Source organism: Cygnus atratus, chromosome 1, assembly GCF_013377495.2.
Source record: "Cygnus atratus isolate AKBS03 ecotype Queensland, Australia chromosome 1, CAtr_DNAZoo_HiC_assembly, whole genome shotgun sequence".
Classification (NCBI taxonomy): Eukaryota; Metazoa; Chordata; class Aves; order Anseriformes; family Anatidae; genus Cygnus; species Cygnus atratus.
This window is the reverse complement of record NC_066362.1, coordinates 64,486,281-64,496,944: the sequence shown is the minus strand read 5'-3', so window position 1 is coordinate 64,496,944 and position 10,664 is coordinate 64,486,281.

The following is a 10,664-nucleotide window of genomic DNA, read 5'->3' as shown; positions in this document are numbered from 1 at the left end:
TGAAGAATCATGCAGTGTGAATCATATTGCATGTTCAGGTGACAAGGAAGGTGGATGTGTGGGGTGAAGACAGGGTATGGTATGCACACGGAGAGAGCAGAGTAAGATTAACATCTTAATACGGGAAATACTTAATCCTGTGAAGTAGACATCCCCAGATAATCTGCTAAATGTGGCCTACAGACCAGTGCAAATGAGCCTATCCCCTGGAGCAGGGTGCTTGGCTGAGCCCTTGTCTGTTAATGTGGTTAGCAGCCTGCCGTGTGGGGATCGGCACGGCGCAGATAAGGCAAGTGCATGGCAGGAGCACGAAGGAGCACTAGGGAAGCTGTTGCCTCTGAGATATTAGCAGCGACTCGGTTGCCCCCTTTCTCCACCTGACCTGTCCAGAGTTACATGCCCTCCTCTGTCTCCACAGCCCAACCATGTCCTTCACATCCTTGTGACAATCTGAGGTGTTTGCTGTCACAGCGTGCACCCTGCACTGACAGGTTTGGCTGCCCTGAGGAGGCAGGGAGGACAAGCAGGAGCAAGTGAGCATACACCTGGGTCCTCTGCCTGAGGTTTTCCATCATCCTCCTCGGCCTCCGATCACCAGCAAGCACTGATGTTAGACTCAGAGAGGCTGCTAGACCATGGATGTCACCCTCACATCTCTAATCCTCTCCACTTCTGTTGCCAACACCGAGCTCCTGAGCCATTTGCCCTTGCCTTGTCCTCTCCCATGCCATGGGTGCTGTGGAATAAGGAGATGTCTCTCCCTTCACATGCTTCCAAAGGCCTTCCAAAACCCTTCTCCCAAGCCCTTGGGAAAGGCCATGGATGGTGGGTGGCACCGAGGAAGGCACAGCGGGGCCCTGTGCTGGAGCGGTGCTGTGGCTGCCGAGCCCATTACGGTTCTGTAGGGCCTCATTAGCACTCGTTACTTTGGTTATGTTCGCTTGCGATTAGTTACGCTGGAATTGTTGTAGGAAGTTGCAGGCTTACTTAAGCAGAAATTAACCATAAACATAAAAAATAAATTATAAGAATGCCTAGGGGAAACTCCTCTAAAAATACAGCATTCAGCCAGCAAGGCAAATTCCTGATTAAACAAGCAGCTGCTCTCTGTCCACGGGGGAGACGGCATTTCTTCAGTTTCATTAGCAAAGGTGCCAAAAGGTTGGATCATTGTGGATGAGCAAGGACAGTAGTGGCTTCTCTGGCTGGAGGCTCAGCGAGGTGGAAGCCAAGTCTGCACCACGCTTTGTCCTCAAAGCGCAAGAGAAGAAGGGAGGTGAGGGTGCACTGCCAGCCGGCAGGCAGTGAGCAGGGTGGGAAGGAGGAGACCTTTGCTGGGGTGCAGGATGTGTCCTCTGCCCTTGACCATGGTGGAGGAGGAAGATGTGACCTGGAGAGACCCATTTGCTGTGCCAGCTGCCTTCCTTGGAGGTCCCAGGTGTGGAGACCTGTCACAGCAGTGCAGCCCAGACTACCTGGCTGGGGCTGGGGCTGCCAGCAAACACGGCAACAAGTGGCCAGGGAGCCTGTCACTCTTCCCTTGTCCTCTCCTGGGCTTGTATCCCCACAGCCAAGCTGGTCAGAAGGTGATTTCTGCTCTTTGATCTGGGCTGTAACACCAGGGGAAGTCCTCAAGTGGAGGCTGCCATGGCGGGATGTGGTTGCCCCACATCCATATCAGGGTTTAAAAACATGATGAATTATAGCCTAGGGGGAAACTCCAAGTGTTTGTAACTTCTGGTACTCTCTGGGATGAGAAGTAGAAATAGCAGCCTTTTTTTTTTTTTTTTCTGATGAAGAATGATTTTCACCCATTGATGGATAACATTTTCATTTAGGTTGGCTTTCTTCTTCTTCTTTTGCCTGAATGCCGCAGGTCATTCCCATCTACAGCTTGCAAAAAGCTGCGATGTTCTTGTGAAATATGTCAGAGTGATAAATCAGGTTTTCAGGTCAGCTCTGCTTACCTAGGCTTATCTCAATCCCCTCTTCATATCAGGATAACCTCTCCCACCCCTCTTCCCAGCTGCCCTGGCTGCCACCATTGCTCTGCGGGAGGAGGGGCAGTGGCACTGTCCTTCATCAATAGGGACCAGGGCAGTCCCAATCCACTCAAGCAGCCCAAGTGGAGGGTGGAAACCAGGGCTTTGAAACATGGCATGTCTGGAAAGTTTAGCCCCAGAGACAGGGACATGCCATCTTTCTTCATCTTCATGTGAGGCTTCAGGAAGAGGCTCCACATGTCCCAGCAGGACCGTGGCCTCAGGGCTGGGCCTAGGATGGCTCCAAGCCCCCATCCCTGGGGACATCCCCCGGTGCTCGCCCTGAGCCCTCCTTGTGCTCCCCAGCAGCAGGGGCTCAGAGACCAGAGCAGAAGGGGAGGTTTTTCCCCCACAGCCGCCAGTGTGGGGCTGGGCCCTTTGTCCCAAGGATCCTGCCAGGCACGAGGTTGGCTCCCATAGTGCTTCCTGCATGTCTCTGGCACGTTATGTCCCTGGGGCAATCCAGCATTGCTCCAATACGACGTGATTCACTGACTTTTGGCACCTAGGGAGGGTTTTGTTGAGAGACAAGATGACAAACAACCTCTGCGGAAAAGGCAGGCATGTAAACCTACTGCCTTCACCTCCATGGTGGCGAGGGCTGCTGTCAGCTCTCAGGTGACCAGAGGATATTCATCTGGTGAGTGCTGACACTGGTGAGAAGACTGGATCATGTGGTGGACACGTCCTATCTTCGATCCCGCATGCTGCTCCGATTTGACCGTGTGGGTACACGAGAAAGTCAATAGGAATTTGGCAGGCACGTTTGCAGGCAAACCAACAGACAAAACAGCAGCCGCCATTAAAAAACTTACTGAGCTGAACTGCCCTGAGAAAAGCAGCAAACCCAGAGTGCCTGCTGCTGGCATTGCTCACGAGAAGCACTGAGATGGATGCCGAGCCGGGGTCCTGCCACAGGGTCTGCTGGGGCACCGCACCCTGCTGCCACCTCTCCAAGGCCCCAGAGCTGGTGGCTGCAGCTGATCTTTGCGAACCTGGGGCCTTTGCCCTGCCCGACCACGGCCGCTTTCTATTCTTGCTTTCCTGTCAGGGCTGCAGTTCAAGGTCTGGAGAGGCGTATGTGGTAAGGGAGCTGGGGAGAAAGTTCTCCCTCCCCGATGCACCTCCCTTGCTACCGCCCTGCCACCCACCTGCGAGCAGGGTGACAGCGTGCTGGGGGAGCTGGTGGAAGGGGAGGGACGGGAGGAGGAGAGAGGGGAGTCTGTGCCTTAACTCTTGCTGTATCTCTTTGGCTCCCGGTGGATTCCCTGCCTGGACTCCGGTGGGACAGGACGGGCTTGCCCGGCAGAGCTTGCCGGGTGCAGGTGAGCTGGGCATTTGCTCGCAGAGCAGGTCTGGTGGCTGTGCACACCTTGTCGGCAGTGCCAGTGTCTTTGGTCCTCCCACAGGCAGCTGCTGCGTGCTGGCTGCCTGCTGTGTGCTAGGGAATGGGCCAGCAACCCTGCCGGGGGAGAGCTTCCAGTGCCACGCAAAGGGAGAGAGGGCTGGAGGACGGTGAGAAATAATCAACTTGGAACAGCCCAGGGGAGAGGCTGATCCTTAATGGCTCCTGTAGGACAAAACAGGCAGCAGTGCCGCCGGGGGCTGCCAAGAAGCTGTGGAGTACAGGGATGCCTGAAGGATGGGCAAGTGGCACTGGAGGCTGCAGCAGAGCAAGAGGAGTCCTAAGACAGGTTGAGAAGAGAGGGGAGCAGAGAGAGATGGGGATGGAGGGCAGCGATGGCTAGGTGGTGGTGAATATGGGAGGAAAGGTGCTAGGGCAAGCAGGAGGCAGAGATGCCCTCTCCCCCCATGCTGCCCTGCAGAGATGCTGGCCCTGTGCTGGCACATGGATTTGGGGCTGCGGTTCCAGGAGGTGTGTTCAGTAGTGTGCTGCTTGTTCTTCCTGCTCAGAGTGTCCCCACATCTGTTCCTGGTTAGGGGTGAAGAAAGGGAGGGCATGGAGAAGGCACAGTCTGTGCATGTGCTAAACTCTGGGCATCTGAGGGTGCGTTTGTGAACAAACCCAGGCAGATTGCATGGGGGTTTCATAATGCCTGATCTACATCTCCTTAAATCAACAGTGCTTTTAAAGTAATCACAGCTAATCATGGCTTTCATCCAATGTCATTGGAAATGTTATTGCCCCACTTCTTCCTCTTTGACAGCCGCTGATACGAGAGGCTGAACCTTGGACCTGACCTCTGCAGCTCTGCAAGAGCCCAGCATTGCTGGACTCATGGGCACAGATACGGTCCTTGCTGAAGGCTGGCTAACGAACCCCGTGCCTTCTCCCTGCCTGCCAGTGCTCCTGGGCAGGGCACCAAGCCCACAGGAAAGGTGTGGTGCCCTGCGGTGGAGAGCAGGCACATCTCCTCTTGCAGGCATAGGATGCAGTGGCACAGGGTGGGTGGGATGCACGTGCACATGCGCTGCTGCAGGCACTGCAGTCAGGGGTGCACAGAGCCCTTACAGTCATAGACAGCAACCTCCTCTCTGCCTGCCCTGCTATTGTGTGTTGTGTCTGTCCTGTGTCTACCCAGGGTCTGCAAGGCTCAGATTTTAGGTGCTGCAGAGGTTAGGGTTTTCATGCACACCTGCATGCTCCCTGAATTTTGCAGCCCCAGTGAGGTGGCTGCAGGGCTCCATTTCCACTGCCCAGGACTCTGTCCTGTCCCCATGGTGTCCCCCCAGCCTGCACAACAGTCACTGCCCCCTGCCCTGGGCCTGTTGTGGTTGCATACTATGGGGTCTTGTGCTACAGGGCAGTGGGGATGGCCAAGGTATAAGCTGAGCAAAGGTCTCAGGTGTATTTGATTCAGTGTGAAGGCAGAGAATGGTTTCTGAACATGTTTACATCCTATTTATGGACTTCATCGGTTAGTCTTGAGTTTTTTCTAGGCTAAGTACAAAACAACCTCTATGTCTGTCCTCTACAGCAGGGACAGTGAACCATGGACACAGGAGACTGAGCCAGCAGGGAGAACAACAGCCTATGTTGCTTTTAGCAAGGGATGGGATGCTGGCAACGGGAAGGTCCAGCCTCTGCTAGGTGCTTGGCAGGCTTTCCTGCTCTGGTAACAGAGGGCTGGGCAGGAGCCATTTTGTCCCTCCCGAGCTGGGGCTGTGTGCTGTGAAGGACGATGCTCGTACTCCTCGCAGCTTGCATCACAGATGTATGTGTTTTTAGCATACCCGCAGTCGCTCCTTATCTCACTCTTGCTGGTGTCAGTAAGCAGCAAACTCACCAACTGTAGGAGCGTGGCCCTGGTTTCACATTGGAGGAAAAGCAAGCAGGGTCTGATCCTCGTGGCAGGCTCCCGTGCCCCGTGAACCTTGCTGAACAGATGCTTTGAGAATGCCCTGTAGCCCACGCAACCTGCAAGTTAATTAAAAGGTGTAAAGAAGTCAGCTAGCTTTCAACAGCTCAAAAAGGAAGGCATTTTAATTTCGACTGCTGTCCTGGAGCTGACCAGTTTTTCTCTTGCTACACCTTTCCTTGCCCTTCTTCTTGCAGCTGCAGTGAGCGGCGCTCCAGCAGTGTTTGGGTTTGGGAGCAGCTGTCGCTATTCATGTCGCTGCTCTCAGACTGTCTGGGAGGCACTTACTCCTACTGCTACTATTTCCCTGTCCAGCTTGCAGATATGACCTACTCCAGCGGCAGCCCTCTTGCACTAATCCAGCTGGGTTTGTTCCCTCAGCTGTGCCCTGGCTCTGCTGCTCCTCACAGAGCCCTGACTTTCTGTCCCTGCTCCCTCCTCCTGCCATCTAAATGCAATGCAGGCTTTCGGCTGCTGACCAACTGCCAGCTCATATCGTGCAACCAGTGAATTTTCTGCGTCCTCCTGCTCCTCCTTGTGTAACACAACCTAGCCTTCCTTCTTTCTGATTCCTCCCTCCCCATCTCAGACTGCAGTTTCTGCGCTTGGCTGCTGCTTATTCCACAACAAACCCAAGAAGCACAAATGTAATGCAGCTGTCTGCATTGTGAGTGTCCAAAGGTGCTTTAAGTTGTGTTTCATCTGGTAAGCATTATCTAGTGCTTTTTAAGGATGTCTCAATTGCTGTTTCATTGTTTGCACATAAGATCTTCCTCCTCTCATTTGCCTTGAGATAAAACAGCAGAAGAGGTCAAACAGAGGATGTTAGCTTCCCAGTGGTAGGAGCTCCTGCGTGATGGCACTAGGCTTGTGGGAAGAAAAGCTTCAGGAGAATCTCTGGCAGTTTCTTCCTCCTGTGACAAAAACCCAAGCAGCTTCTTTCTCTTGTTCCTCGTCTCATATGAGCAGCCATCAATAAGCCCTTCTTGCCCTGGGAGTGGTTGAGGTACCACCACATTTTGCTTTCAAAGGACACTTTCATTCTTCTCTTTTTCCAACTCCTGCCTCCTCCCCTTAATGATAGCCTGCTCCCAAGCAAAGCCAATAAACGTTGATTTCCTGCACCATGCTTTTGGCACGTTGGACTGAACAGAGCATCCACAGTGCTCCAGGTGTGTCCTTGGCCTTGCTTGCCTTGGGTGGCCATACCTGATGGATCCCGTGGTGGTAGGTGCAGGATGACATGGCCCTAAACTCGTGGTCATGGAGACACAGGGATACCTCCGTCAGATACTGAGGAAGGGACTTGTTTACGACTGCCTGCATGCTGCCTGCCCTCTTTTTAGTGCCTAGGGGGATCCAGGTGGGTTCTTATTTTTGCAGCATTAAATCTTGTGGAGAAAAAATTGGGCTGCCTGCATGCACCATGCCTGTTTCTCTGGGTGGAAGGGAAGCCCCCTCTCCTCCATGAGAAGAGGACAGGTCATGTCTGCCAGGGGTACTCCAGACCTGGAAAAGGGCCCCTCAAAACACCAAGGGATGAAAATAAAGCAGGGCACCTCTGAAAGAGATTGGTGAGGTCTGAGAGAGCTGAGGACAGAAGATGGAGGTGGTGGCTGAATGGGTCCAGGAGAGGGACAGGACAGCATCTTAGCCATGGGAAGAGCTTTATAGCAGAGGAAACAATAGGCTGAGAATAAAGGAGCCAGAGGATTTTTCTCCAAACTTTTGTGAAGGGAGAGCAGAAAAATTGCAGGCAGGCAGTGAGAGGCAAAGTTTTTTCTCCAAACTTGTGTATTAAGAACAAGAGAATCTAAAGGGAGATGAAAATGTCTGCGTGTTGGGGAGGATGTAACACAGCTGGTGGCTGGGCTGCTCTGGGAGATTCAGATTGTTCCTAGCTGGAAACAAGAAGTTATTTGAGTCTCCATCTGGCCTGAGAACATATAGGGCAGGAGCACAGTAGGAGCAGACATTCAGGAAAAGAGGCAGGAGGTGTGTGAATAGGCTTTCTCATCGAAACAGCGGGCAATGCAGAGGACGGAGATAATGGAGAGGTGTGATGCTGTGTCTTGCTTTGCCTGGGAAGGGAGAAGCTGGAGCTCATGCCACAAAGGGCCCAAATTTTAGGCACTAGTTTAATCTACCACCGGTACACTGTTTAAAATGGTCCCTGTTTAAAATAGGAACAATTCACCAGCACAGAATCTCCCTCGCTGGTCTATGTTTTCCCAGCCTTGTTCTCCAGTACAGTGCCTGAGCTCCTGTACTTCATGTTGGCCTGTTGTGGAGCCAGGGGCTGGACACAGAGTCCCAGCCCTGCTCCAGACATCCCGAGGCTGGTGGCAGGGCTGAGGCTATGGGCTAGCACCCGGGGCACTCGCTGTCTGGAACGGGTGAGGGGAGGTCTGTCTGTGATCTCCCCCTGCCCCGTGTGAGACAGGCCTAACACAAAAACAGGAAAAACACAAATATTAGCAGAAATAAATAGTCTGGCTCTTGGATCCTCCTTGCATTAAAAGAATAAAAGCAGAGAATTAGCTAAGTCCTCTCCTGTCAGCTTCTCATGACATCCTCAATAAGCCCAGACTTAAGCACCATTGTGCTTGATAATGTGCCCTGGACTGCAGCAAATTGGAACGTGCCAAGGACTGTGACAGATCAAACATGTTTCATTAAGTACGAGTTATTTTTTCTCTCCCATTTGACAGTGCGTGGAGCTCTGCTCCTCTCAAAGACGAGGAGGCTGTGCTGCAGCATCTGAATGAACTGATTAGCCAGCTGGCAGGCCTTGCAACAGGCAGGCGGCGGGGAGAGAGGCCTTGCCTGGCTTGCAGGGGCTGAGAAAAGACTGGCAGCAGGACCTGGTGCTTCCACCTCCCCATCCAGCCCAGCAGGAAAGCTAACTGGAGGGGGCAAAGTTGGGGCCGAGAGCACCGCCATGCTGGTGAGCCTAGTTGATGCCTTGCGAGCTCCGCACCAGGCAGCATTTGGTGTACACGCCTTGAGGTCTGGGTTACACCAAGCTCTTTAAATATGGGGCTAGAGGTCAGAGGACTGATCCAGCATCCCACTCAAGTGCAGATCCACATGTGCTGTAGTACTTGGTGAGCTTGGGGCAGTGCAGGCCATACCTGTAGATAGGCGCTTTCTGGCATATAGAGCATAAAGGGCTGGGGAAAGAAGGGAGGTTGCTCCCTTAGCGCCTTGGTGCATCTGCATTTGGCACTGAAAGTGGTGGTGCCCACAATAGTAGTGCCCTATATATAAGCCTTTATTGGAAATAACTCTAAAAAAAATATTTCAGATTTAACAGAGTAAAAGAATCTTTCTGTTTCTTTTTTAGAACATGCACCTTTATAGCCAGGAAAATGGTTTTCGTTGACCCCTGACTGCCCTCCTCCATGCTTTATGCTCCCCTGCTCTTGCCGCAGCTCCTCTTACTGAAGGCAATGTTAATGCTTTGCATGAGATTCAGCCACCAGTGTTCAGAGCCCATGGAAACATGCTGTTGATGTCAAAGGGAATAGGATGGGGTTATCAGCACTAAGGCAGACGGGGGGAACAAAGTCCTGGGCACTTAGAGAGCAATTGCTGTATTGCAGTGTGAGGTCTGGTTTCCTTTCTTTGCTTGAATGACAGGCAGGAAGCACACCTTCTGCCAAAAGCTGCTTGCTTTGCTGTGAACATTTACTGAAAGTGGTCTTTTCATGTGCAAGTGTCTTTCTCTGCCCCAGGGCCTGATATATCCAGAGGGTTAGCATTTAGAAAATCATTTCATTTGCACTGAGCAACTTACAGACACAAATGAGACACACTGATAACGATGCTGTCTTGTGTGGAGCAAGTGCAAACCTGGCCTCCTTGCCCTATTGAACGCTGCACCAAAGCAAATGCCGTGGTGTCTGTATGCTGCTGGGCCAGCCTGTTGGTGAGACCATATGTATCGTTGCTGCCTGTTGCCTCAGGCTCTCTGGTAGTCCTTACTGCACATGAGCTGCCTCACATAGTATTTAGCCCCAAGCGAAAAAAATGAAGAGTATGCATAAGGAGGGAGAGAATGGTGTCCTGGTCCTATCTGAAGGTGCAAAAGGTTGTTGGATAGGTTTGGGGGTCCTATAAGGTGGAGGAAGTCAAGCATAGTGAGGTATTGCTCGTTCAGTCCCTGGGCTGAGCTACCTCTAGACCCATGTCTGGACTTCTCCTGGGGGGGGAGCTAACTGCAGTGGTCCCGAGGAGACCCAGGGGCAGAGGAAGGGTTAATCAGTGTGAGTGACGCAGATTCTTGTCCCTGCTGCTCCCTGGTAATGGGGATGTCCCCTTAGGATGCACAGAGGAAACAATAGATGTGCTATTAAAATACCTATCAAACCAACAGCAAGCTAATGTGAAGAGACAAAGCCCTGGTTTCCTTGCACTCGCAGCTGATGGCAATGCAAGCCTTTAACAGGGATGTTACTGCTTTGGAGAGATTTATTTCCAGTGTAGCTTCCTGATCCCAACATGGGAACATCTATCCCTTCTGACACCAGTCAGCCCTTCAAAGGCTAACTTCTGGTCGGCGATGCCACCACCCAGAGGTAGCTACAGTTCGGAGTTCCCTGGCACCGTTCATCATCTACTCTGTTTGTGCTAGGTCTTTGCTTTCCAGCTGGACTCTCACGTGCATCCTTACATCAAGTAGCTCATTAGAGCAAGCTTTTGAGGGGTATTCTTTTAGCTAAGTCAAAGGGAGCTTCCTGTCTTTACACTTCAGCTTCAGTTGATCAACGTAAAATGTTGTCAACAAGAAGTTTCGGTCTGGCCTGAGTGAATTTTGGCTAGATTTAGATTGACTAGCCAATTAAAAGGACTCTTTATGTGATACAAAATTATCTCTTGCAACTAGCAACTACTAACTTGCTTAGTTAGGATGACGTGAAGCATAATTCGTGGTTCAGTGTAGGCTGGAGAATGTCTTCCTCGTGCACAGGAAGCACCTCACAGGCCCAGCCACATTCAGTGTGCCTCCTCAGACAGAGGATTTGCTCTGTGTTTCCACATCTGGGCTTTTCCCTACTAACCTTTTCATTGCAGGAACTGAGCTTGTCTAACCTTAGTACATCCCTGCCCAGACCAGAAGCACCTCACAAGTATGAGGGCCTTTTTGCTAATCTCAGGGGCATTATTTCTTTTTTTTGCAGGACTGAGCAAAGAGGTGGAGGTTTGTTGCTCATGCCTCTTACCGAAAGGAGCCTAGGTCAAATAAGTGCGTGTGCGTTTTGCTCAGGTGGCAGGCTGCATTGTCATGTAATGTGGTGGC